The 23,601-nt window shown below is 49.3% G+C and overlaps 1 long non-coding RNA gene across 1 annotated transcript; it reads right to left on the bottom strand.

Moving 5' to 3' along the window:
• Nucleotides 5,270-6,404, bottom strand: LOC110434141. Its single transcript, XR_002451619.1, has 2 exons — nt 6,220-6,404; nt 5,270-6,141 (listed from the first exon to the last, which is right to left on the bottom strand). It is a non-coding gene; the product is annotated as an uncharacterized LOC110434141 (long non-coding RNA).

The raw sequence follows: 23,601 nt of genomic DNA, 5'->3' as shown, positions 1-23,601 counted from the left end.
TCCCACTCTGGCGCGGGCTTTCAAGGCAATTTGTCAAATCTTTATCTTTTACGCTGACTATCTTTATATCGGTTTTATTTATACTTATAAACCCTTGTTCGTTATTGCAGCAAACCAGTGCATCGGCAAAGGTCACACGTCAAGGTGCCGATGCCACCCAGTCCAGCCAGCCAAAGAGGAAGGGTACCACGGGTGCTAAGACTGGAACAAAGCGCTAGAAGGTAGCAACTCCCCCTCCTCCTCCGGTATCTCCAATTCCGGTGGAGTCTTCTCCTTCTTCTCCAGAAGCCCAGCCACAGCAAACACCATCTCCCCCACCTATGCAGGAAGCACCACAGATAGAAGAACCCCAACAGGAAGGATCTCAAACAGAAGGTACATCAGCTAACACGGGTGAACAAACAACTGGCCCGGTGGGCCCAATTATACCATCGGCAGTTCTCCCGATTCAGACAATTGTTATCCCTCCTCCAGGTAACATACTTTAACAATATCGCTACCGATGAACTTATTCTTATTTAGTCTCATAACCTTTCTTGTCTTCTTTCAGTCGATATCGTCCCATCGGCAACCTTAGCCGATCAACCTGTAGTTCCATCGGCATCTTTGGCCGGTCAGCCCGCAGCTCCGTCAGCACCTCCCAGTCCAAGGCAAGAGATCGCCTTGAAGCAAGTAAGTTACTGTTTACCGCCAGCATTATTTGCCGATTCTCTAAGTATGGGCTAATTTTGCTTTCCCTCCCAGGAACAAGATTCTCCCGATAGCCTGTTCTCCTTCGCCATCGATTTCTCTGAAGAAGAAGGTGAAGAAGCAAGCACTTCTCAGTCGGCCGGCATCACATCGGCAGAGGTCAGGGTCAGGCTGGAAGAATTGTCAGCTCTCCTTCACCAGGACATAGCGCAATTGGTTGATGATTCCGACCCTACCAAGACCCTGTTCAGAACTCTCAGAGGCCAAGTCCCAGCCGATGTTGAAGAAATCCTGTTCCAAGCCGCTCATCTGGAGAGTCGCCAGCTGCAGTACCAAAGAGCTTCTCGGCGGCTTGCCGATAGAGCCGCTCAGACTCAACTCTCCGATGAAATGAGGAAAGAAAAGCTTTTGACCGATGAGAAGCACAAGAACATCGGCATCCTGAGATCTTCTGGAGACGCGCTGAAGCAGAAGATATCCGATCTATCGGCAAGAAAAGAGTCCCTATTGGCGGAGCTTAAGGAAGTAGAGAACGCTCTGTCCCAAGCCCAACAGGAAGAGAGCCAATTGCCAGAGACCATCAGGCTTCTTGAGCGCGAGCGAAATGCTCATGGTCGCAAAGCACTCCAACTGAAGAAGAAGCTGAAGCCGATAGAAGGTTCTGCTGATGATGACATCAAGGAGATAGAAGCAGCCAACCAAATTCGGCTACGCGCTATATCGGCAATCCAGACGCTGCTTAACACATAGAGTTTCCATTGACATTGTATCTGCGCTTTCCTGCTTCCTCAGCTTTTAGTCTAGCCGATAGGACTGTTATCGGCGCCTAAACTTTTGAAACACCAAGTCTTGTCCCCAAGCATTTGGATCCAGCCGATAGGAGTGTTATCGGCACCTAAACTTCTATGCATCGACCCATATACTGGGGTAGTACTTCTTTAAATATTTGTCGTTTAATGCTCTGGGAAATTCAATTCCTTCGAGGGTTTCTAGAATGTAGGCATTGCCAGGAGCCGATCGACTTATCCGATAAGGACCCTCCCAATTAGGAGACCACTTTCCAAACTTCGAGCTTTTGGTCCCAACTGGTAAAATTAATTTCCATACCAAATCCCCATCGGCAAACTCTTTAGCCTTCACCTTCTTATCGTACCATCTAGCAACTCTTTTCTTATTCTCTTCTATACTCATTAAAGCTTTTAACCGATGCCCTGCTAGATCGTCCAATTCATCGGTCATCAAAGTGGCATAACCATCGGAAGTTAATTGATCTTGAAAAGATAATCGCCTAGATCCAGCCTTAATTTCCCAAGGCAACACTGCATCATGTCCATACGCCAATTGATAGGGTGATACCTTGGTCGATCCATGACAAGCCATCCGATAAGACCACAATGCTTCATTTAATAATGTATGCCACCGCTTAGGATTTTCTTCAATCTTCCGTTTAATAAGCTTGATAATTCCTTTGTTAGACGCTTCGGCCTGCCCATTGGCTTGAGCATAATAAGGAGAAGAATTCAACACTTTAATTCCCATACCGATTGCGAATTCATCGAACTCCCCCGATGTGAACATGGTGCCCTGATCGGTAGTAATCGTTTGGGGAATCCCAAATCGGTAAATAATATGCTCCTTCACAAAATCAATCATATTGGCCGATGTGACTTTCTTCAAAGGAATAGCTTCAACCCATTTAGTGAAATAGTCAGTGGCAACTAGAATGAACTTATGCCCTTTGCTAGATGGTGGATAAATCTGGCCGATCAGATCGATGGCCCATCCACGGAACGGCCAAGGCTTTATTATAGGATTCATAGCCGATGCGGGTACTCTCTGGATATTACCAAACTTTTGACAACCTTGACATCCCTTGAAATATTTAAAACAATCTTCAAGTATGGTTGGCCAAAAATATCCATTCCTTCGAATCATCCACTTTATCTTAAAAGCTGACTGATGCGCTCCACACACTCCCTCATGGATTTCCCCCATCAAACTTCTGGCTTCATCATCACCCAAGCATCGGAGAAGAATTCCGTCGATAGTTCGATAATACAATTCATTTTCAAGGAGCACATACTTGGTTGCCTGAAATCGAACCTGTCTTTCAACTTTTTTGGATGGATCTTTTAGATAATCAATAATTTCTTTCCTCCAATCATCGGCACCGACTACCGATGTCGCATTAATCATTGGCTGATATCCCGAGGCATGCTGAGCTAACCGATTAGTGTCTTCATTATGCAATCGGGGAACATGCTCCAATCGGAAATCCTTGAATTCCTTTAACAGTTGCATACTTCTCTCGAAATACGTTATGAGAACTTCACTTCGGCATTCATAGCTTCCGGCCAATTGATTTATAACCAACATAGAATCCCCGAATATTTCAACAGCATCAGCACGAACTTCTCTCAGCAACTCCAATCCCTTGATCAGAGCTTGATACTCAGCCTGATTATTTGTCGATGTGGCAACAATCGGCAAGGAAAACTCATACTTCCTCCCCTTAGGGGAAACTAATACAATGTCGATTCCTGCCCCCCGGTCACAAGTAGATCCATCAAAGAAGAGCGTCCAGGGTACAATTTCCAAGGTTTCCACTAGACCGCAATGCTGAGTCACAAAATCGGCCATAATCTGCCCTTTGACTGCCTTAGCCGATTCGTAACGCAAATCGAACTCCGACAGCGCTAAAATCCATTTACCGATCCTACCACTCATAATCGGCATAGATAGCATGTATCGGACCACGTCATCTTTGCAAACGACAGTGCATTCGGCCGATAACAGGTAATGTCTCAGCTTGATACATGAAAAATATAAGCATAAGCATAGTTTCTCAATGGCCGAATACCTGGTTTCAGCATCAATCAACCTCCTACTCAAATAATAAATTACCCTTTCTTTCCCTTCAAATTCTTGAACTAAAGCTGAACCGATAACCGATCCATCGGTAGATAAATACAATCTGAAGGGCTTCCCTTGTTGAGGTGGAACTAGAACTGGAGGATTTACTAGATACTTCTTGATTTCATCCAGAGCCAACTGCTGTTCTTCTCCCCAAATAAACTCTTGATCGGCTTTCAATTTAAGAAGAGGACTGAAAGCACGAATCCTACCAGACAAATTCGATACAAATCTTCTGATAAAATTTACCTTGCCGATCAAGGATTGGAGCTCGGTTTTGTTGGTAGGGGCCACTATTTTATTGATGGCATCAATAGATCTTCGACTAATTTCAATACCCCTCTGATGTACCATGAAACCAAGAAACTGCCCTGCCGATACACCAAATGCACACTTGTTGGGATTCATCTTCAATCCATGCTTCCTTGTGCACTCTAACACTTTTTGTAAATCGGCAAGATGCTTTGAGAAATCTCCAGACTTAACCACCACATCATCAATATAAATCTCTACGAGCTTGCCGATGAACTCATGAAATATAAAATTCATAGCCCTTTGATAAGTAGCACCAGCATTCTTCAACCCAAAAGTCATGACTATCCATTCAAATAGCCCAACATGACCAGGACACCTGAATGCGGTTTTTGGAATATCCTCCTCTGCCATGAATATTTGATTGTAACCTGCATTACCATCCATGAAGCTGATGACCCGATGGCCAGCCGCAGCATCAACCAGTAGATCGGCGACATGCATTGGGTATCCATCCATCGGCGTAGCTTTATTGAGATTCCTGAAATCAATGCACACCCGAAGCTTCCCGTTCTTCTTGTAAACCGGAACAACATTGGAAATCCATTCGGCATACCGACACTGCCGAATAAACTTAGCTTCAATAAGTTTAGTGATTTCGGCCTTAATATCAGGTAGAATGTTAGGATTACATCGGCGGGCTGGTTGCTGATGTGGCCGAAATCCAGACTTGATGGGTAACCGATGTTCAACAATTGATCGGTCTAAACCAGGCATCTCTGTATAATCCCAAGCAAAGCAATCTTTATATTCCTTTAACAAACTAGTCAATTGTCGCTTACACTCAGGATCTAATTTAGCACTAATAAAAGTAGGCCTAGGCTTATCACCACTACCTATATCTACTTCTACCAAATCGTCGGCCGATGTGAATCCCTGGCCTAATTTTCCATCATCGGCGAATCTATCCATTAAAAACCGTCGTCAGAACCGACTGCTTGGATCGGTGGAATCTCATAATCGGCAACTTTGAGAAAATCTTTCTCCCAAACTTCTCCTGAAATGCACCTGGTCCTTTCGTAAGTATCCGCTTCTGCCGATGCGATAACATAAGAAGAATCTCCTGGGACAATCTCAATCTTGTCACCTACCCACTGAACCAAGCACTGATGCATTGTAGATGGGACACAACAATTGGCATGAATCCAATCTCTTCCCAATAATAAGTTGTAGGCACCTTTTCCGCTGATCACGAAAAAAGTTGTCGGCAAGGTCTTGCTGCCGATGGTCAACTCTGCACATATCGCCCCTGTTTGGACACCAGAAAATCCGCCTACAGCGGCTTCTCGTGTGGGAAGAGTGCGGGCGTGCCAGTGTACTAAAGTACACAAAATAAAATAATAAAAATAAATGTAGGAACATGCACTTTTATTAACCATCAGGTTTAATAAATACAAATTCCTAATGCGCGCTACACAACTTGCTAGCAGCAATCTGACAAAGGCGATGTGGTCTTCATGGTTCCTAAGGCCTCGGAAGGCTCCCAGTTAATTACCCCCGCGAGCTGACTCGCAGAGTACCTCCGATTAAGCTGCTGTGGTCGTCGTCGTCGATCTTCGCTTCACTTCTCCATGCGTGGTGTTGGTGTAGATGTAGGTGGCGTTGGCGTGAGGGCCTCGTCGGTCCATGAGCCGGTACAACATGACTGGAATATCAGCCATGCCCGCCTGCGTCGTTCGCCTTGTCGGTGTCGAACTCTGCGTGGTGTCATCATAATCGCACTTGCATGGTTGGTGTCGCTTGAATCGCCTCGGACTTCCTCGGCAGCGTCGTCGTGGTACGTCATGAGCTTGATCGCGTGGAGTTGTTGAAGTAGTGGATGAAGGCTTGTACGTCGCCTTGCTTGAATCTTCATCGTACGTGGATGCATAGCTTGTATATGTGCGCATGTACATGTACACAACCACATCACGGCGCCGAGGTCCTGGCAGCCTGTACCTGTTCTTTGCTTGCACGTACATGTGTAGATGCATGCATGGCCAGAACATATATATCCACACATACACCCGCTCGAACGTGTTTGCTTCTTGCACTTGCATGTCTTCTGAATCGTTGCACATATACATATGCTAACGGTGTACGTATGGCATGTGCCTCGCCGCCGCCGTCGTAACTTGGCCGACAGCTATACGCACGCACAGAGGGTGGTCGTACCGAGCTCATCTTCCAGGCTTTAACGTCCGCCAGTGTACACTCGGCAGCCGCGTCATCCAGTCGTCAGCCAGCCTTGACGCCGGCCGATGTAGATACTGATATGCAAAGATTAAAAGAAACAATACTAGATTGACTAGATTAATTTCTTACCCATGGATGTCGTGGACGATGACATCTCCTGTTGTTTGCTAGTCCTCTCAGATGGAGATGAAGATGTATGTATACCCTCCTTGCCGACGGCCAAGCGCGCAAGCAGTCTGGCAGCCCTTCGTGAACTATGGATGGGGATCGTCCTCACGAGCACGCGCTTCTTGCTGATGAGCAGCCGGGCGGCGCGTGAATGCCAAAAAGTCCTCCTCCCTCCAGGGTCCTGGGGCTCCTTTATATAGGCAGTAGCTAGGGTAGCGTTTGGATCCGTGGCCGCACACACGCGCCGCCACAAAGTTGTTGGGCGTCGAGAGATATGCGGAGATCTTGTTGCTAGCCGACGCTCATTCGTGTAGGACTCTGGGTTTGATAGTTATCCTTCCGGCTTCTAGAAGGACCAATACTTGTATGATGCTGATCCAAATTCGCCACGCTAACTGATTCTTGTGAGCTCTGCTAATGTGGCCCACACAATGATACGTATATCTAGTACGTGTATGTGCACGCATGTAGTACGTAGAGCCAAACGGCGAGCTTCATCCTCACACGCATATACTCGTATATACATACACATGCAGGCTATCGTTTATGCATATACTTTGGTCGCTAGCTTCTTTCTTGCACACGTGAACAAACGTGCACACGCTCCTTTACCTTTCCCCTTAGCACACACGATCACATGGCTAAACTCCAGTTAGCTCATGATCCGCGTATTCGTTGGTCGTACATACCAGAAAGGGTTCTAGAATATTCCAGATCATGTACCGAGTCGCGCCTCGTCGTGCAGACTTGGTTGGTTTACAATCGTACAAAAATACATGACACGGATCGGCGCACGCACGAACTCTACAGCCAGTTCCGGGCGTATACGGGTGCATGTACACATTACGACTAGAGCTGTTAGCTTGCTTTATTTGCACATGTTGCCGGCATCTCTACGTGCATGCATAGGACTGTAGCACGTAGAAGCTAACTATTAGCTTCTTTGTATGCGTACACGAGAGAAACACATATATCTCCCGTATATATCTTCCTCTTCTATGTATTCTCAAGTACGCTCTTCTACAGGGAACATACGGATTTTAATATAACCAAAAATCCATCAAACAAATGCCCCCCACCAAGATGAGTTTGGACGGCGCGTAGCAAGTACGGACTCGTCTTGGTGAAGAAACCGATCAAGATATCCGGGCGCAACAAGGTTTGCTGCCGTATCCCTCATAGACTCTGGTATTCTAGAGTCCGGATTACAAAGGATAGCCCAAGGGTAGTATATATATCTACGGGACGCCTCACCTTCCATAACTTGCAATTTTGCTGCACATCGTTCTCCGTCCAAGTCGCGCCCAAGTCAGGTCATCGTCCATGCAACCTTTGGAGCTCAGCCATCGCAACACAGCAAGTATAAACTAGTTGCGTCAATTCGTTTCCTCCTTGCTTTTTCAATTAGCTTCTTTCGTATTTGCACGTCGACAGACATATACACGTGCATGCATGGAACTATTTAACTTCTTCTTTCTTATCTTCAATTGACTGCTTGTTCTTGATGCAGTGGCTCGTGATGGTGATGCACGTGTTGGAGATTGGTCCGGTCGGCAGCGCCGTTCTCAGCGGGCTCGTGGCGAGCGCGATGGAGATTCACCCCGTAAAGATGAACCCAAGGCTCGTGAAGAACGCCCGAATCGGAACGCGTCGCAATCTCGCAACGACCACAACGGCCAGCATGCTCCACGCCAGGATAGCACGAAGACCCGCGGCAACCGGGAAGGCCGAGATCTTCAACGCAGGGAGCATCACAATATAGAAGCTCCATGCCAGAACGACTCTAGGAGCCGAGTCAATCGTAACGGTCGGAACATCTCGCGGAAGAGTGAGCCTAAACCTCACGATACTACGGATCAATACAAGATCGAGCCCCGCGTACCTCGTCGTCGGGTGTTTATGGACGATAGTGACTCCGACTCAGAGCCTCATCCGAAGAGGAAGTTACGCCCAAGTGGGAGTGACTATATGGAGGTAAAAGCAAGTGCACCATCGGATCAGTCTCCTCCCAAGGTAACTCAAGACAAGAGATTGTACTCGGCGGCGGACAGTGGCGGCGCACGTGAGGACATGTCATCCAAGCAAAGGAGTCCAAAGAAGATGCGCCAAGACGACAAGCTCGTGGAGAGCAAGACATCATCTGACCCATCAAGCCATACTCCAGCAGCAGCCAGGCAAACTCTCCTTGAAGGCACTGAACCCACGCAGCAATACAAGACTACACATGTGTGCCTATTCTCTGAGCTTATATATACGTATACTTCTTGTGCATGCGAACATACTGAATTTATTTAATATTTGTAGGGCAAAGCTAAATTGCACCCATTGATCAACTTGGACGAGCAAGAAGGCTTTGATGAAAACATCTCTCTTGCCGACTACGGCAAAGACAACGTAAGCATGCTCAGTAACCTTCTCTTTTTACTTCCTTTGACACTGTGGTAATTTTCTTCAAATAATTTTGTCAAGTCATTCATGAACGAGGATCTAAATCTCCTTCCATGGGAGGGAGTCTCATTAGAAGAAGTACTTAGCCTTTTCACGGACTGCGTACAGGACTTCCCTCCTGCTGAAATTGCGGATGGCGCGCCCAAAGCTACCGAACAGCTTCCTCATGCACCAGTTCTTGTGTCGGCGCCAGCTTCAACACTACCTTCAGCTGATCCTAACTCGGAGCCGCCAGTCAGTGGTAAAGTGTACGTCATGCCGGGTGATGGACATCAAGCATCGCTCCAGGACGTTATCATGGCCCAGCAAGCAAACAAACCTGCACATATAGATGACCACGAAGCCCCGAAAGGTAACCTACCATTTTTTACACATGCATGCTACAATACATATAAGTGGCGTAGGCTTTGATCTCATTATCACCTCCTTTGGCAGCCAATGATGACACTGAGGACAACACACCCTCTCTAAGCTGGGCGCCTTAAAGAAGGAAGACAATGCACATCTCCAACTGATGAACCAAGCCAAAGGGTTTGCTGCAAAGCTGGACTCGCTTCGCCTTCCTGACTTTCTGGATGATGACGCCTCCTTCATCCTTGAGCTCCCTGATGATAGACATGGTATACGCGAGGAGTTGGGGGACCTCCGAACCCTGCTGGAGCTCAACCCTTTCGACGAGAGCAAGGCCCTTCGCCGTGTTAAATTACTGGGCGGTGATGTATGAAGAGCCACGACCTGCGGCCTTGGCGCAGCTCATGGACCACCTAAAAAGCCTGGAGGAGCATTTGAAGAAGCGTTTGGATGGCGAAACTCCTTCCCCTATCGCGGTTGATTCTGTCATGGGAGAAGGGCATCAACGCCTTCATGAGCTGGATGCTGCCCACTCCAAGACCATGGTCGATCTGAAGCATCACATCGAAGAGGGTGACGGGGCGCAGGCAGACCACTCATCTCTTAGGATGGAGCAGCAGGGTGCTACCGAAAAGGCTCGCGCTTTGGATGAGAAGGTCCGTGCTCTTAAGGAGAAGACCCGTGCTTTTGAGGAGGAGGCCCGTGCTGCCTGGGCATATCAAAAAGAGCTCCTTAACAAAGAGTCCACACTCTTGAAGCACATGCAATTTTGTCAGGGACATGCCAAGACACTGGGGGCGAGACTCGAGCAGCTGGAAGAGTGCCGAGAAGACTTGAAAGCTCGGCTAGAGAAAGTCGGACAATTGGAGGACCCTGTGTCCGAAGGCATCAAGCTCATCTTGAAGTATTTCTTCCCTGAGGAAGTCTGAGATCACTCCATAGCTAGGCCACGTTTGTAGTGGCTCTATAGGAGCTTTACTTCATAGTATTAGTCATTCACTTTAGACTCCAATGTTTGGGTCCTTTTTTTTAGTAGTTTGTTTCCACTGGTTAAACCTTAGTTAAATAAATTGGGCAATGCTTGATGCATGCTCCTATTACAATTAATACAATATTGAGTGAACAGGTTATACCCGTCAAATAAATCAGTACGAGGATGCACGTACATGTTTCTCTTTCCGCTTGATCGATCGGCGTACAAGTTTTTTTATTCCTTGCCTGCATAGGCTCGAACATCTGCTCTCTGTATTTGTACGCAGCACTATAAGCGTCTGATTTAACACCGGCGCCGCTGCTAATCATCGGAACCATCGCTAGTGGCCTTCGTTGTAAGGGTCCCAACTCTGCCGCTGGCGCAACAGCAGGCGTGTCTTGACCACTGACTTACTGTCAAAAAGGATGACTGGAATTTTATGACAACCGTTCACAAAGTTTGGTACATGACATATGCTGCTATCGTTGCGAAGCGCATATAAATACATGGTTGCCAAGTAGTAACGGCATCATTGACGAGCTGCCGGCCGGACTGAGGGCACGACACTTTATCTCAGCTTGCATGTTTTCATATGAAGACGCTCGATGGTTGGACGTACATGCAAGTATGAGAATACGTCATCTACAGTCACATGTAGGATTTTATAACTAGGATGAACTCAAGCTTTGAACGGTTGCCTGATCGAATGTGTGTAGGTACTAGTTTATTCTTCACTCGCATCTGCATACGTGCACGTACGTCCATCACGCTCGTATATGGAGCATTTAGTCTTCATCGTGAACAGCTACGACTCGGTTACAAACGTCAATGTGCGGGCTTGCCCGTCGAGCCGTACGTTGCTTAGGCCTTTAGGAGCCACTGAGGACGCTGCTCGACAAGCCATGACGTTTTTATCTTTAGCTTGTGAATTAGCACATATGCGTCCTTGCTCGTTGTCCGCGGGGGTGTTAGCCGCCAAGCTTGGAGCGTACCACCTTATCTTGGCTTGCGAGTCGCACAACGCCGGATTACGTATGTGTATACGAATATGAATATTCCTTGAATAATTTTGTTTGTACGCTTTAATCAATCAGCTGACACAGCAATACACAATTCAAGGAGACATTGCTAGCCGCTTATTTATTGCTTTTCAACAATATATATAATACGCATGAGTACACATTATGAGACTCTTTGAGTAGAGCCTCATGGAACCCAATTTATTACAATTAATTCGTACATATATAAGGGTCAGTACCGACATAGCTTCACCCGTTTGCCTTTAGTTCAAGCGTGGCATTCACCACAGCCCAGCAAACTTTGTTTCATACCGTAGGATCGTTGGTGCCGGCTGCGGGCACACGTCTTATGATAATAGCTGAATCTCCCACATGGGGTAACACATGTCTCGGTCGCCTGACATCGCCATCATCTTTGCGGAGCGCCTCGCATCAAGTCGCTAGGTTGTGAGACAACAACTCTCTTAACAAGGAGCACCCTCGCCACAGGTGCCTCCTTAGCATCCGATACAGACGAAGCGAGGAAGGGGAGGCAAAAGGAGAAAGAAAAAAAAACAAAATGGAAAGGAGAAAGAAAGAAAAAGAAGAAGAAGAAGAAAAGAAAAAAAAAGAACAGAATGAAAAAGAAAACAAAAGCAAAAAGAGAGAAAAAAAAAGCCGAACCTTGGGGACGTTGCGTCGACTCCAAGAGATGGCATGGAGACTTCCGTTGGAGCCGTGTTGCAGCGTTGGCCATAACGGAAGAAGTGGAGCTCTGCCGGGGCCGTGTTGTAGCATTGGCCAGCAGGAAGGATTCTGTCGGGGTTGTGTCATGGTGTTGACCGACAGAAGAAATGAAGCTCCGCCGGGGCCGTGTTACAGCATTGGCCAGCGGGAAGGATGGTCTATGTCGGGGCCGTGTTACGGCATTGGCCAACGAGTAGACGTTGAACTTCATTGGGGCCGTGTTGCGGCATTGGCCAACAAGTAGACTGGGGCTTCATTGGGGCCGTATTGCGGCATCAGCCAATGATGTGTCCATCAGGTCCATATGGCAGTACTAGCCAATCGGACGCCCTCACGTCATCTTCGTCTTGCGGTGTAAAGTCCGTGTAACTTGACGAAGAAGTTTTATCAATTCCGGCGACCACTGTGTTGTAGTGTGTCGTGGTGCAAGCCAGCCGGATTGAAGGGTTTCACAACATTGGCGCTATCCGCACTGGCGCACCAACACTGCTCCCGAAGGTGTGGTTTATCAACCTAACGACCACTGTATTGTATGTATCGTGGTGCGAGCCAGTCAGGCTGAAGGGTTTCACAACATTGGCACTATCCGCACTGGCGCACCAACACTACTCCCGAAATAGCGAAGCGATGGACCTGCAACACTACTTAAAAAAAGGGGCTAGCTTGTCTGTAGATGATCATCATAGCTAGGGTAATGTGATGATAAAGTAAAATCGTTGAAATAAGGGAATGGTGTTTATTTTTTTATTCTTTTTTTTTTAAAAAAAATGTTGGCTCTCCCTTTAGCATTAGCTATATAAGCAGCTCGAAATAGGACAGCCAGGGGACATTACCATTAGGCGCCGTTGCGTGACCATGGCAACATGGCTCCCATGATTTCGCCCCATTGTGTGCTTGAATGTGTGGACTTCTGCTTTGATGTTTCCACTGAGGTGAAGGGAATTCTTGCTCGAGACTCCCTTGCGTTGAGTTGTACCACGGTCCACTCGCGCTCTCTAACATTGAGCGTCGGGATGGCTGAATTGGTGTTGTGTTGTGGGTAATGGCTAATGAGCTCGCCATTGCTTTTGCCGAGGATGGTGAACGACTACCTCCGCCTCCCACTGGATGTTGAGCTTGGTGTGAGATTGATTGGGCTCATTTGGCAGGTACTCGGTCACTTCTTTGGAGACCCTTTTTCTTTCCTGCCTTTTTTTTTTGCTTGGAGCTTGCTTCAGCATCCGAGGAACCTGGAGGGTAGCCATTCACCTTTGTGTCGCTAGATGAATCCTCGCTGGCGTTGTGTTTTTTTTTATGTCCCTTGTTATCACTTTCCAGGGTGGCAAGTGGCTACACACTTAATGCAACTTGTGTTGCACCAGGTAGCCCTTTTCTTGCTCTTCTCCTATAGTCTTCCCCGGAGTGTGTGTCACCTCATGTTGGGACGCGCAAGCAGCATGGTCGCCTCGCTGCTTAGGAGTGACCCAAGTCATCTTCCCACTGCCCCCAGTGGAAACACGTTCGGCGTCTGTCGTGCGTCCCGTGAAATGGTGGCTTGTCATGGGGTCCATGCACTAGGCTGTTGCCCCCAGGCCTTTTGGAAAAGCCTCAAAGCTGTCGAATCCTCCACTGCAGCTGCAGCTTGATAGGGAGAGCCTTTGTGTTTTTTGTTTCTTCTCCATAGGGAGACAACCAAGTAGTGCAATGGAATATGCATACTGATCATCTCACAGAGAGGTAGAAAGAAAGAAAGAAAAAGAAAAAAAAAAATATTTTTTATGCAAAATATTTTTTTAAGAACCTTCCATTGATGGGCGGCATTGGTCGGACTCCTTGTTGATCGACCAGCTGGTAGGCGCCTCCGTTGTAGACTTGTTCGATGGCGTATGGTCCTTCCCACTTGGGCTCGAATTTTCCTTTCGTCTTGTGTGTGACAACGATAGGACGCCGAAGCACGAGCACCAGTTCACCTTTCCTGAAGACGCGTCGCTTGACGAGCTTGTTGTAGGCCCTCGCCATGTTGTGGCGATATAGCTCTAGTTCTTGTACAGCCTTGAGGCGACCCTCCTCTAGGGCATCGAGTTCCTGAAACCGGAGTCGGACCTGTTCATCCTGAGTTAGCCCATCATGAATAGCCACCCGTAATGATGGTAGCTGAATCTCTAGAGGCAAGACTGCCTCACACCCATACACAAGATAATATGGGGTGGCTTGAGTTGGGGTACGGACTGTGACGCGGTACGCCCATAGTGCTTCGAAGAGACGATCATGCCAATCTCTCCTATGCTTGTGCACTGTTTTCTTAAGTATCTTGCCGAGGGTCTTGTTGAATGCTTCTATCATCCCGTTTGCCTGGGGATAATAGCCAGTGGAGTAGTTCCACTTGATTTTATACTTCTCCATAAACCTATGCATCTTGTCTGATCTGAAAGCTTTAGCATTGTCAGATGTGATGCGACGTGGAATTCCGAAGCGGTATATGATGTGTCGCTCCAGAAAATTGATGGCGTTAGCGCTCTTCACCTCGCGCAATGGTACTGCCTCCGCCCATTTGGAGAAGTAGTCCGTTGCAGCAAGGATAAAGCGATGACCTCCAGAAGAAGGAGGGTCAATGGGGCCGATGACGTCCATGCCCCAAGCGTCGAACGGCCATGAAGGGACCGTCGGGTGAAGTGGTACTGGCGGTAGATGCTTGAAATTGCCGTGGATTTGGCAACCATGGCACGTCTTCGCCACTCCTAGGCAATCTGCCATGATGCCCGGCCAATAGTACCCAGCCAAGCGAACACTATGATACATTTTTGGGCCACTCTGATGCCCACCGCAGACTCCATGATGAACCTCCTTCAACACTTCATCAGCCTCATGACGGTTCACACATCGCAAGAGCATCTCTTGTCCGTAGGCGCGCTTGTAGAGCACACCTCCTTTGTAGACATAAGATGGAAGTCGTCGTTGTAGTTGACGTCTCTTCACTGTATCATCGGGGAGACTGCCATGCTTGAAGTAGTCGAGGAAGGGTTTGCGCCAGTCATCCTCTTTGATGGCCCCCATGGTGACAGTGTCGACTTCCTGTTCCGCCGAGATGAGCTCTAGTACAGCAGGAAGTAGCCACCTCTCCTCGATAGTGACTTGTGCGGGTTTACCTTCAGGAAGGGCAAGCGCCGCTGCGAGCTTTGCCAAAGCATCAGCTGGAGCATTCCTGCTTCGTGGGACATGAAGAATTTCAATATTTTTGAATTTATTCATGAGTTTTTGAGCTGCCTCACAATATGGCATGAGCTCCAGTTTACGGACTTCATAGACCCCATTGATCTATCGAACAATGAGCTGAGAGTCCCCATGAACTCGTAGGGAACATACCTCCATGGAAAGTGCTAAGAGGAGGCCGAAGATGAGTGCCTCATACTCCGCTTCGTTATTGGAACACTCCTCCTTGAGAAGGGAGTATGAGTGATACATCACTCCTCCCTGTGGGGTCTTGAACACCAGCCCAGCTCCGGCTCTTCGTCTTGAGGTACCGTCGAGGGCAACTTCTGCTCGTGAGGCACCGTCAAAGTAGAGCTCCCATGGAGCCTCGATGTCAGTGGTGAAGACGTCCTCATCAGGTAACTCGGTGATGAGTGGGGAGTCGTCAGGTACAGGATGTGCCGCCAGGAACTCCGCTAGAGCTTGTCCTTTAATAGCTTTTTGCGGCACAAATGTGAGATCAAACTCTGTCATGAGAAGAACCCACTTTGCTAGCCGTCCAGTGAGTGCGGGTAGACTGAGCAGATACTTTATTGGATCTGCCCTTGCCACTAGCTGGATTTCATGTGCCAGCATGTAATGCCTTAACTTCTTCAAAGCAAAGATCAGTGCCAAGCACAACTTCTCGATGGAGGAATAGTTGCGTTCAGCACCCACCATGGTGCGGCTCAAGTAGTAGCACGCCACCTCCTTGCCTTCATCATTATGTTGAGCGAGCAGGGCGCCTAGTGAGGAAGGCTGCGCAGCAATGTAAAGAATGAGAGGGCGTCCTTTTATAGGAGCAGCCAACACTGGAGGATTAAGAAGGTACCTTTTGATGCTATCAAAGCAGTTTTGGCACTCCTCGTCCCATACAAATGGTGCTCCCTTCTTCATTAGCTTAGAGAAGGGTTGTATGCGTCCAGAGAGATTGGAGATGAAGCGCCTAATGTAGGCCAAGTGTCCTTGGAGTGTCCTCAGCTCACTTAGCTTATGGGGTGATGGCATCTCAAGGATGGCCGTGATCTTCTTTGGCTCAATCTCAATGCCGCGATGTCGAACAACAAAGCCGAGGAAGACACCTGACCGGACAGCAAAGGCACACTTGAGAGGGTTCATCTTGAGCTGGTGTCGACGCAACCGCTCAAACAGCACCCTCAAGTCGTCTTGATGGTTCTTGCGGTCCTTTGTCTTTACTACCATGTCGTCGACGTAACACTCGACAGAGTGGTGGATTAGGTCACCGAGGATGTATGTCATGGCCCGTTGGTAGGTTGCACCAGCGTTCTTCAACCCAAAAGGCATCACTGTATAATGGAAGTTGCCTCTTGGTGTCCTGAAGGCGGTGTCGAGTGCATCCACAGGGTCCATCTTGATTTGGTTGTAACCGGAGGACCCGTCCATAAAGGACAAGGCATCAAATCCAGTGGTAGCATCGACTACCAACTCTGTGACTGGTAGGGGGAAGTCATCCTTAGGACAAGCTCGGTTCAAGTCGCGAAAGTCAACGCAGACTCGAACTTGCCCGTTCTTCTTCTCCACGGGGACAATAGACGAGAGCCAGCGAGGGTATTGTATCTCTTTGATGAACCCGGCTGTGATCAACTTGTCAACCTCAGCTATGACTTGGTCTTGAAACTCAGGTCGGACACGTCGAGGTGCTTGCTTCACAGGACGACATTGTGGGTCAATCGCCAATTTATGAGTGGCGACACTAGGGTCTAACCCAGGCATCTCTTTGTAGCTCCATGCGAAGCAATCTCTATACTCCATTAGGAAGCTTCGATAATCTTCTCGCTCCTCCTCTGTGAGCGTGGCGCTTACAAAGGTAGGTCGCGGGTCCTCTTCAGTTCCTAGGTTGATTTGCACAAGCTCATCAATGGTAGGTTGCCCACCATCTTCAAGTTGTTGAGGTGCAGGTGTAGCGTCTAGCTCTCCACCTTCAACTGCCTGGTGTCGAGGATGGTATGAGTGGCTAGCTTCATCATTTGTGGTGGTTGATATGGTGAAGCAGTGGACAACATTGGCATTAACTGGATCTCTTCCATCATCAGAGGTGTCGATGTGTCGGTAGCCAAGTCCAAACTTTGGTTGGACTTTATGTTTCGCCTTGACCAGAGCTTCCGCTTGACTCCACCATTGCTCGCATATAGCTGGTGGTGGTGGCATTCTATTATTCGGGCCGAGAGTAATTCCAGCCTTCTCTAACAAGCGAGCCATCCCAGGCTCGGCCTTCATGGTTGTCAGTGCTTTGTCTGCATCATGATCAGGGTTAGGGAATTCATGCACAAAGTCACAATGTTGTACTTGTGGCACCTTATAGAAGATAGTGCGCGGTGAAGAAGGGGAGTGACCTGGAATTGTCCATACTTCCAACTCAGAGGTTGTCGATATGTACAATGCTGGAGGCTGCATACACTCAGCGCTCGTTGCCACTCCTTCTATTTCAGCGACTCTCTTCTTGACAGCTCCTTCCGGCGCCATTATGGCTTGACTTGTAGACGCCTGAGTTGTAGTGACTGTTGGTGCATTTTTACTCATTACGAGCGGCTTGGCGCCCCCTTGCCCACTTGTGGAACTCCCAATGGTCAATGCACCAGACTTTGGATGCACCTCATCTCGTGGGATCTCCTTGGATGAAGAGGCAAATGTCAATAAAGGCCTTCGTGTGGACCTTAAGGTGACCGGCGTTGATGGAGAGACTCCCACATTTAATGATGAAGGAATGGTTATGGGTGCGGAGGAGATGCCTCCCGCCCCCTGCCTAGTCCTCCTAGATCTTGGGGAGATCCTTTGCTTGGAAGGAGAGCATGGCATGATGAGGGCTTTCACCTCGGGTGTTGTAGTGCCCGGCTTCAACACGATGTCTGCTGCAGGTGCGACACGACCAAGCTGGTGCTTGTACTCCTCGACTGGGAAGTAGTATTTGGCATCTGCATGGTACGCCTCCTGTATGGTATATGGTGACATGTTGCCGATGATACGCTGTTGTGTCTTGCTCCCATCGAGGAACTTCAAGCATTGATGCAGCGTAGACGGCACCACCCGATACTTGTGAATCCACGGCCTCCCTAGAAGCGCGGAGTATGACGTGTTGGCATCAATGACGTAAAATCGTACCTTGAAGCTGAAGGTGGACATCTGGATCTTCACAGTTAGGGCTCCCAAAGTCGTCTTCCCAGAGTTGTCAAAGCCGCAAATGACAACATCTGTAGGCTCCAAGTCATCCACCGTGAAGCCAGCCCGCGTTAGACTCCGCAGGGGCAAAATGTTCACAGCAGACCCAGGGTCAATCAAGATTCGGCGAAGGTGCGCGACTCCTATGTTCCCCTCAACATAGAGTGGACGGTTGTGGTCACCATCTTCTATCACCTCATCTTCCTCGTCAAAAGTGATCTCATTCACAAACAACGGGTTGTTGACGAGGCGGTGCTTGGCCATAACCACTTCATAGAGCTCGGGTTCGAGCAGCGCCTTCACGAGGGCTTCTCGAAGATCAGGCACTAGCATGAGGGCATCATAGACACTTAGCAGCGCCGGGATCCGCTTTAGGTGGGAAACGACATTGTAGTCGATATCCTCAATCCGGTTCTTCTTCTTCTTTGATGGTTCGAGCGCTCCTGATGGTGGGGCACCTTCATTTGCAGCCTTGTCTACCTTCGGTTGCTTGGCTTGGGGTAGTTCTTGTAGAGCCCTCCCACTTCGTAGGTTCATGTTGACTTCGGCTGGGGCATCTCTTTTCTCGTCACCACCATGGAGCATTTCTTGCTCCCTAGCTGTAAGCACTTCCTCGGAACCTGAGTTCTCATCATTGCTTCTAGTGGAAGTTGCATTGCATGTTGCCACGTTCGAGGTCGAGTAAGAGCTCGACTCTACTTGTGCTTCCTTATTTGGTACTTGCCCCCGGCGCTTAGGCCAGAATTCCGCCAAGGTAGGTAGCACACGGCCTGCACGAGGGAATGATGCATCTCCCTCCGTCTTGGGAACGAAACGGGGTTGTGGGCGCCGCCGACTTGGGTCTAGCTGCCCTTGTGTATGTGGGGATACAATGGTGCGAGGATGTTGAGGGGGGCGACCATTTAATCGTCGTTGATGTTGTACCTCTGTCCATGTCTCTTCCCGAGCGATCCTAGGTGTCTCTCCTGATGTGGTTCGGGGCTCTTCGATCATCATGCGGGCGAGTTGCTCCTCAGCCTGCATCACGGGCACCCATGATCCTCCATCTTCTCCTCCTTGCCTTGGTGGAGAGTGTGTATCCAAAGTCACCACGTTAACAGTGTGGTAGTCGGGGTTGACAGCTTCAGGATCTAGGTTGATCCTCCTCTCGGTGATGGCTCTTTGTAGCCACTCCTTAAAGGCGATGCAGTCCTCAATCGAGTGACCGATGTACCTGTGGTATGGACAGTATAAAGCATTATTAGACATGTTTACCTGGTCTGGCCGGCGTGGCTCCGGAAGGTTGAGCGCTTTATGCTCCATTAGCTGCTCGAACATGTCCTTCACCAGCTCCCGCTTGAAGATGTATTGCTTCTTGAGAAGGTCTTGGAGACGCATCCTTCCTCCTCCTTGTTCATTCTTGGCACCTAAGAAAGGCACTTGACCTTGAGGAGCGTTGGAGAAGACCCTTGCAGTGTTTGCCTCTGCTTGAGCCTTCATTTTGCCCCCAGCGTTGTTGAACTTCGCTGTCGAGCTGAAGCGCTTGGCAGGTTCAAAGACGCTAGCATTCTTGTAGAGCTCCATGATTTGAGGCGATTTCTCAAATTCAATCTTGGTGGCAGCCACTGCAGAGCTCAGCTCACTGAACGTCCTAGGCTCTCGTCGTGAAACTTCTAGCGACCAATGTTGTAGCATTCCATGAATGCACATCCCGATCGCATCTTCAAGGTGCATGTCTCTCGCTAGACGCACGAAGCTATCTCGAAATCGAATGAGGAAATCGTCGATAGGTTCATCACGTCGTTGCTTGACTTGTGACAGCTCAACGACAGAGATGTCCCTCTTCATGGCGACGAAGTGCTTCTTGAAGGCCTTCTTCATGTCAGACCAGTTGCTAATTTTTCCTATCGGCAGCCGGCTGTACCAATGGAACGCCGCACCGGTCAGAGATCCTGAGAATTGGCGGAGTAGTAGCGACGAGTTGTTAGCTGTGTCGCCACATGCCGCTTCGAAGTAGGCCAGGTGCTCTCTCGCGTCTCCAGTGCCATCAAACTGACGGAACTTTGGTGGGCGCCATCCAGCTGGGAAGGCCACAAGATCATGCCATGCTTCGTATGGCTTCTCCAAATCACCCTCGAGCGAGTGTGGTGCCTGTTCATTGGTGATCTGCCTCATCTTCTTGGTCACCAAGTCTTCGACTAGGTCATGATAGTCTTTTAACGTCGATGGTTGTGGTCCTGCACTTGCTGAAGCAGAGACATTTTGTAATGGGGGAGGGCGAGCACTTGCTATGCCCTCCACCTCGTGAACTTGCGGATCTTCAGGAGCTTGATGTGCACCATCAGGAGACCTATTCCGTGTCAAGGTTGTTATTAGCTCGACGAGGTTGTCAAACTTTGTTGATAACACCCTGATCACCTCGCCTTGTGCTTGTACTTGTTCTTCCAAGCTTCCTCTTTGGTTACTATTTTCCCCTGCCATGTGGGCCGGCGCAGTGTTGAGGTCACCAATGTAATCCTCTCCGTCTGAAGGGATGGAACGAGCGAGGTTGTCAAAGAGTGGCACAGTGGAGTGCACCTCTAAGGACGCAGAAGATTCAGAATCGGAGACATCGGTGTAGGGGCCCGAAAACTCCTCCTCATCATTCTTTCCTTCTTTGACCTTCTGCTCCGCGATTGACTTGAGCCGAGTACTAGCTCCGGTTCGACCAGCGATCTGTTGTACCTCATCGAGGTTGTGTGGAAGTCGAGACGCGATGTCAGCATAGCGCCTTGGAGATATGTCTGACGCCATTGCGTCATCCCCTTCGGATAGTGCATTCCTACCTTCAGTGACAGGTAGGCAGGGAGCTGAGGTAAAGCTCGCCCTGGGATTGACTTGGATTTCCTCATCAGAGGGGTAGGTGAAGTCATGGGTCACTGGAGGTGGGACCCATGTCTCTTTGGATTTAAGCCTCGAGTGTGCTGTTAATGCAACGCACATAGCTACATCCTTCTTGGGCACTTTAGCTGTTTCATCTATCATGTCTGTGTCGTCCGCTTGTGCTTGGGGAAAGGCTTCACCATCTTGTGTAGATGGCACCTTCTCAACCCCCTCCATTGGTGTAGCTGATGTTGAGGATGACTCGCTTAGGCTTTCCGAAGAAGCCATGCTTGGAGCAGCCTCACGTGGTCCTTCTCTCTTCAAGATGGTTAGGGGACGCTCTCGAGGAGACGCGGTCTCCTTCCCTGTTGCCTCGCTACGTCGAATCTTGCGGGGCTTTGGGGTCAATCGCTTGAGAAGGTATTGGTACCTCTCATCGTCTTCCAAAGCGGGGGAGGTACGGAACATGATCCTCCCATTTTCCTGATTGACCTCTCCATCAGCACGGATGCGAACTTGAGTGTGCTTAAGCACTAGCTCTTCAAGCTCACGGTACAGTGCATGGCGATTCCTTCGACGCCTTTCACGCTTGCGTTGATTCTCCGTAGGCATGTGTCGAACCTGTGGTGCCACTTGTAATGATGGGGGAACCACTGGCCCAGCAGGTCGAGGAGCCATGATTGGCATGTTCTCCTCGCGTCGTCTTAACGTTGGGGCTTCACGTCTTGGGGAAGTCGGGACTAGAGGAAGCCTTCCAACTTGTGGAGTGCCGTTGGTGTGTCGTTGTTGAGTTTCTCGAGGGGGTGCAGCGTAGTCATGACGCCTTGCCCACATGTTCCGTCGCGGAGGCGGCGCCATGTATCCTCGATGCATGGGTGGTGGAGTCCTTCGACGTGGCGCTAAGGTCAGGCGCTCATGTTGGGGACGATAGGTTGGCGCGCGTCTATCTACCCCGCTCCTAAATCGAGCTGAGGAAGACTCTGGCGCACCATGTAGCCTTCTACCTAATTGGGCCACCTGGTCTTGCAGCCGACGGAGCTCCTCTTGCACATCTTCATTACGAGGCGTGGTTTCTTGAGCTTGCAGGGGTGCAAACCTATTGCCGTTGGAAGATGGCGCGTCACTAGTCGTCGTTGTATGAAGGCACGTCACCCACCCAGTCGGTTGGATAGGGATGGTATTGTCGATGACGGTGGTTGGCCCGGTTACGTAGGGCTGCTTGTTTGAGCGGCGCCTTTTCCAATACTCCCGCATGATTGTGCGCCTCACGAGCTCCTTAACTTTGGTCGGTTCATACGCCCAATCGTCGGGGAACAAGTTATATGGAGGCTCCACCGTGCTGGGGTATACGAACACCTTGTGACTAAGGTCTCTCACGTCTAGAGACCAGTCCTCCTCTGGAACAGTGCTTCGTGCAATACGAGCACTGACTTGTTGATGAAGCTGTTGTACCTTGCGGTACTTCCGTCTGAGGTTGCGTAGTGGATGTGGGCTTGACGCATGTCGAGCATGTGTCATTTGTCGGCGCAGGTTGCCAGAGACAGCCTCCAAAGCTTCTAGCAACTCTACCTCCGTGTGTTCCACAATGGGAACGGGCAGGCGTTGATTGGGAGTTGGTGTAGGGAACCATAGACCTGCACAGCTTGCGCGTCTATTGTTCGCCTTGGTGCGCAAGTGTTGCGCAGTGTGGACGTCTCCCTTGATCTCCGCGACGGCAGACTTCTTCAAGAGGGCACGTGCTTCCAGGATGAGGTTGCGACGCTCCTTCCTGGCCTTGGCAAAGGCCAACTTCTGCGCCTTCTTGGACTCAGTCTTTTGGAACCGTGCGGGATCTTGCGTTTGGTGGATGTAGGTCTTATTGCGATGCTCGAAGACCGCCACCGGAGAGTGCGTGTCGAAGGAGATCAAGAACGGGACCTCGACGTTAGCGGCACCGTGTACTGTTCCAGCTCTCTCGTGGATTGCCATGGGGCAAGTGCTCTCGAACTTGATGGGGAACGCCAGCTTGGTGTCGGCAGCTTCAAGTCGTGGTCCCACTTGTCGAGAGATCGGCACCATGAATTGCCCAATCTGAATCAGGCCTGGCTCCTGGGTTGTTGCAGCGTTAGTTGGTCCTCCTGCAAGAAGGGGACCATTCATTAGGGCAGCTCCACCTCAAGGACCATCATGTCGCATGCTGTGTTTGTTGGAGAAGAGGCGAAGACGAATCCGACGACCACATAGCAGCAGAGATGGGAGGAGAACCATGTCCCACCGGGCGTGCCAATTTGTTTGGACACCAGAAAATCCGCCTACAGCGGCTTCTCGTGTGGGAAGAGTGCGGGCGTGCCAGTGTACTAAAGTACACAAAATAAAATAATAAAAATAAATATAGGAACATGCACTTTTATTAACCATCAGGTTTAATAAATAAAAATTCCTAATGCGCGCTACACAACTTGCTAGCAGCAATCTGACAAAGGCGATGTGGTCTTCATGGTTCCTAAGGCCTCGGAAGGCTCCCAGTTAATTACCCCCGCGAGCTGACTCGCAGAGTACCTCCGATTAAGCTGCTGTGGTCGTCGTCGTCGATCTTCGCTTCACTTCTCCATGCGTGGTGTT

Source organism: Sorghum bicolor, chromosome 3, assembly GCF_000003195.3.
Source record: "Sorghum bicolor cultivar BTx623 chromosome 3, Sorghum_bicolor_NCBIv3, whole genome shotgun sequence".
Lineage (NCBI taxonomy): Eukaryota > Viridiplantae > Streptophyta > Magnoliopsida > Poales > Poaceae > Sorghum > Sorghum bicolor.
Note: the sequence above shows the minus strand (reverse complement) of the source record. Positions and strands in the feature narration are given on the sequence as shown.